Genomic DNA, 5,975 nt, shown 5'->3' with positions numbered 1-5,975 from the left:
ACTGATGGTATATGGAGGGGATTATAATCATTGTAATGAAACAAGGTGTATGATTTGTTGAATGTAAAACTGATGATATGCCCTGTAAACTTTTACTAATCCACAGTAAAAACCTTAAAAAAAAAAAAAAGGATATATGAGTAACATATATGAGATCATCTTCCATTAATAAAATACTGTACTTACCTTGTTGTGCCTCAATTTCTATACCTATTTTAGATCATTTGTTGTTGTTGTTGTTAAGCATCATTGAGTCAGTACTGACTAATAGGGTTTCTGAGCTATATATTTTAATACTATTTCTAATAAGTGGAATAATTATATCACTATCTTAACTTAGTCCTAAGTATCTTACTGTTGATAAACCAGGGGATTTTAAAAAGTTCATGGAAAAATGGGATGAAAAAATAATGGAATTTTTCCATGAACTTGTTCAAGCTTCCCTTGTATTAGTATTCTTCTGTCTTTTATCATTACAAGGGAACTTCTTATAAATGTTCAAAAATGTGAACTCAAAGAATAAATAAATCAAAAGTTAGATATTGACTGTACACGTGAATTATTTACCTAATGAAAGTCCTTCAGGGAGGTTTTAGAACATTGTTCAACTTAAATATTTCTATTCACAAACATTTTTTCAGAAATTACTGGCATTAGGAGTCATGTTGAGGTACTGTAGGATAAGCACTGGACTGTTAACCACAAACCCACCAGCTGCTCCTTAAAAACCCTACACAGGGCTGCTATGAGTCAAAACTGACTCAATGGCACTCAACAACAACAACGATATTTAACATTTATTTGATATAATTCCCTTTGCCTACTCTCACTAAAAGAGCTCTGGTAGCGTAGTGGTTACAAATTGGGCTACTAACCTCAAGGTCAGCAGTTTGAAACTTCCAGTGGTTCCGCGGGAGAAAGATGAGGTGTTTTGCTCCCGTAAAGATTTACAGCCTCGGAAACCCTGTGCAGGGTCACTATGAGTCCGAACCGACTCCACGGTACTTAACAACAACAACAACTCTCTCACTAGTTAAACTGTTGAATCCAGCAGCCAAAATACTATACAGAGGTTACTTTTCAGGTGAGGTTTTAAATTTAAATTATTTAAAGGAATGAAGAGTTTGCTGATTCCTTTGGGATGGATAGCAAGTACTGTGGTGAAATCACTTTGAAAACATCTTAAATTCTTGGTAGATTTTAAAGTGTAGTTTAAAGTTTTGTTCTGGGAAAGTATGAATTTGTAACTGGAAGAGGATATGGTCCCTTTAAAAGAAGACAAAAAGCAGTTTTTAATCCAATCCCAGTTTATGAATTGAAGGAAAGAAGGTGGAAAATGCAGGCACTTTATTTAAATGTATTGCCACCACCTACCAACTCATTATTTCACTTTGGAAAGAAATTACTCAAAGAATTGGGAAATCCGATGGGAAGGTGGTGGTGGGGAGGGTGTGGAGGGAGAAACAGTTACATGATAATTCCACTGGCAAAGAAATATACCATATGACTGATATGCTTTGGGGATTCTGTCCATTGACAGAGAAGCAGAAAAACAAAGAACAAAAGAAACCCTCTTTAGTGAATCCTACCAAGTAAACAAAATAAATAGATGACTTATTTCAGCGACAGAAGCAAACTGTTGACAATTAAGAAAAACCACCTGCAGGTACTTTTGAACACAAGTTACCCCAGAGTCCAGCATGCCTATTGTCTGATACAGGAGTTGGCAAATTCTTTTCTACAAAGGGACAGATAGTAAATATTTTGGGCTTTGCAGGCCAGCTAGTCTCTGAAGGAACTACTCAATGCTGCCATTGTAGTATAAAAGTTGTTGTTGTTGTTGTTAAGTGCCGTCGAGTCGGTTCCGACCCATAGCGACCCTGTACAGGGTTTCCGAGGGTGTAAATCCTTACGGGAGTAGAAAGCCTCATCTTTCTCCCGCGGAGAGTATAAAAGTGGATGTAGACAATACATAAATTAAAGAGTGTGGCTATGCTCCTTTAGGAATTGTGGTGTGGCACTTCCAGATAAGGTGCTGGACCACAAGGTCAAGTTGAGTCACAAGGTCAGTGGTTCATATCCACCACCAGAGTCACTATGAGTCAGAACTGACTCAATGGCACTTAACAACAGCATGTTCCTATAATACTTTTTGTGAACATGGAAATGGAATTTCATTTCCCAGCCATTTAAAAAATGCAAAAATCATGCTTAGCTTGCTGGGCATACAAAAACAAGTGGTGGATGGAACCCTACCTAGAGAAGCAGGGATGCCAGGAATGGAGGCAGAGACGATGACATGGGGAGATGGAGCAACTGGAGACTTTGGACCCAGAGAGGGAGAGGGGCTGTGTGCTGATGACTGGGGAGGGGGGGGCAGACTTGTAGGATATACCCTTTGTTTGATGGATGATGCATGGAAGGGATTGTAACCATGGCTGGCAAGGAAATGATATACGACGGGATCAATGTGAAGCTGATGTCCTCACATGTAAACTATCACATAATTCACAATAAAGCATTAAAAAAAAAAAAGTGGTGGGTCAGAATATCCCTGCCATTGTGTGTTGATCTCTAGACTAACAAACCTTTTTTTTTTTTTTTTTTTGGTTGAAGACCCAGTATGTGCCACACCTATGCTAGGACTAGGGACTATGATTGCAAAGGATAATAGACATGGTCCCTGTGTTCATGGAGTTTACATTATAATAATCACTCAAATGCATCATTAGATGCAATGATAAATTCTCTGAAAGAAAAGTGCAGAGGACTGTACAAAATGAATTATAATCTACACTAGGAAATTAGGGAGGGTTTCCCTGAAAAACTCTTCTGTGTCAAGGACTGAAAAATGAGTATGAACCTACATGGAGAAATGAACAGAGGACTATGTATATTTCAGGCAGAATACTCAGCATGTATATCACCTTCTTGGAAAATACAGAGTGAAAGACAGTGGTCAATGGGAAAAACCAGTCAACACAAAAACATGAGGATTAAGGCCCCACTGCTGTTGTTATCTGTTGTCAAGTTGCCCCGATTGATGGCTGCCTACGCACAATGGACTAAAATTCTGTCTGGTCCTGCGCCATCCCCATGATTAAATGCATATTGGAATGCTGTGATCCATAAAGTTTTCATTGACTGATTTTTGGGAGCAGATCACCAAGCCTTTCTTTGGGGTTCATTTTAGGAAGCTCCAGTGAAACCTGTTCGGCATCATATCAACACACAAGCCTCCACTGACAGACGGGGAATGACTATGCATGAAGTACATTGGCCAGGAATAGAACCCAGATCTCTCACATGGAAGGCAAGAATTCTACCAGTAAACTGCCACTGTCTCAGTGAGGCCTAACTCTCCTACCCCTCACTGCTGTCAAGTCAATTCCAACTCAAAGCAGCACATGTGTCAGAACTGCCCCATAGGGTTTCCAAAGACAGAATCTTTATGGAAGCTGACTGCCACAGCCTTTCCCACAGAACATCTGGTGGGTTTGAATCAGCTATCATTCAGTTAGCAGTAAACTGTTTAACCCACTACATCAGTGGTGCTCCTGTACTAGGGCATGTTGTTGTTGCTAAGTGCTGTCGAGTCAGTTCTGACCCATAGCGACCCTGTATAGGGTTTCCAAGGAGCGGCTGGTGGGTTTGAACTAACAACCTTGTGACTCAAATTGACCTTTCAGTCCAGCGCATTATCCTGCAGTGGCACATCAGAACTAGTAGGTCTTTATTCCAAGAGTGTTTCAAAAGTCATTGAAGACTTTAAATCAAAATCCTCACTTGGTAAGATTTGCATTTTTAAGAGATCACTAACTACCAAAAAAAAACAAAAAAAAAACAAAACCAAAAATGTATGCCACGGAGTCCATTCTGACTCACAGTGACCCGACATAGAACCAAGTAGAACTGCTCCATAGGGTTTCCAAGATGAAATCTTTACCAATCGAGACTGATGCATCTTTCTCCCGCAGAGGAGCTGGTAGATGAGCAGCTGAGCACTTTAGCTGGGACACCAGGGTACTTTCATGAACTACAATATATTTAGTATCCACCACCCACCTGTCAGTTTCTTCATACTGTGGAGGCTTGCATGTTGTTAGGATGCTGGAAGCTATGTCCCCGGTATTTCACATACCAGCACGGTCATCTACTGTGGATTGGATTCAGCGGAGCTTCCAGACCAAGTAAGACTAGGAAGGAAGACTTGGCAATCTGCTTAGGAAAATTAGCTAGTGAAAACCCCATAGATCGCAACAAAATATTGTCCAAAATAGTACTAAAAGTTGAACCCCTCAGGTAGGAAGGCACTACACATTCGCTGAAACATTGTACTCAAATGTAAAGATAATTAAGATGGCATAAGACAAAGCATTGTTTTATTCTTTTATGCCTAAGGTTACCATGAGTCAGAGCCAACTGGAAGGTGATTAACTATCGCAACCACTATAGGATGGAGAATGGATTAGAAAGATACAAGACTGTTACTGTTATTGGAATAAAGTGCTGTTAAATTGGTCCTGACTCTGTAGCAACAGGGTTTTTAAGGAACAGCTGGAGCTATATTGGCAACAATATTTAAAGGCCTCTAGACCCTAGATTCTAGACCCTAAAACCAAACACTGCTATTCATAGTGCTTTACAAATATGAGGGGGTTTCAAAAGGTTCATGGAAAAATGGAATGAAAAGATAATGAAAAATTTCCATAAACGGTCTGAAGCCTTCTTAATAGAAACTCATTTAATTTTCATAACAACCCATAAGTTATCCCTCTTTACAGATAAGAAAACTGAACTACATGCTGCTTCTCAATGTCTTCCTCAGTACAACCTGAGTTGCCTGTGGCTTACAGAATGCAGCAAGAAGTGACAGGTGAAAGCCAAATAAGAGTGCAGGGAAAACAAGGAGCAAAAGAAATGAAGTAGGTGGGCGAGGTGGCATCCCAGCATTGGCTCAGTCCTTAGTCTCTTTTCCAAGAATGTCTATTGTTTGAGAGTGAGGCCCAAATTCAATGATACAGCTGGCTGAGGTATCTGTGGAGCGTACCCCAAAGCAGAACTCATTGTTTATCTAAAGTTCTAATTTTAGTGGGCATCCTGTACTTTATCTGGCAACCCTGCACTAAGGAAACAAAACATTCCCTCCCATAATACTCAGATGCCTGCTGGAGACACCTGGCCCCCTAGGATTTAGAAAATTGTCGTGAACACCTAACACAAGTCCAAAATTTTTCCTGAAAGTTTTTGTAGGCTCCCAGTGTGAGATGGACGTTCTGTCTTCACCTTTGCCTCCAGACTCTCTCCCAGCGCTTTCATTCCTGTGACTCTATCACTATCTAGAAACAAATATAGGAAATCATTATGCATGTGGTAGACTTCGCTGAAAAGCTAGGAGCCCCCAGGGAGCGGTCACATCAGGCACTGCCTCATAACAGCTCAAAGAATTGTTTTATAAATTCTCTAGAGTATTGTTCTGCCACCTACCACCAAGAATTTCTCCTGGAACCTTGCCATGACTCTTGGATCATGCTCACCCTCTTGAGATTCCCTTTCCCCTTTTGTTTTCTTCTTATCATTTTTCCAGCAGCCAAGAATTCTCTCTCCTCCTATGGATCAAATTCCCAAACCAAGCAGTTTAAATTCCCTCTCTAAAATGTTATCACCAGTTGGTATTGAAAACCTTAGAGTCCCCACACAATAAGACATTGTTCAAAACAAAACAAACTCAGGATCCCAATCATTTATTGAGACATTTTTTCCCCAAACAAAAGAGGTTTGAAAGATTCCCTGAGAAGAATTCTGATGCCAACAGTTAAGACAATTGCCATGGAGAGAACGTAGCCTTCAAAAGTATGTGTCAATTTTTGTGTGTTGTTGTTAGGTGCCATCGAGTCGGTACCGACTCATAGAAACCTTATGCACAGTAGAACGAAACACTGCCCGGTCCTGGGCCAACCTCACTATTGTTGCAA

The sequence above is a fragment of the Chrysochloris asiatica genome, unplaced genomic scaffold (assembly GCF_000296735.1).
Source record: "Chrysochloris asiatica unplaced genomic scaffold, ChrAsi1.0 scaffold00209, whole genome shotgun sequence".
Classification (NCBI taxonomy): domain Eukaryota; kingdom Metazoa; phylum Chordata; class Mammalia; order Afrosoricida; family Chrysochloridae; genus Chrysochloris; species Chrysochloris asiatica.
Note: the sequence above shows the minus strand (reverse complement) of the source record.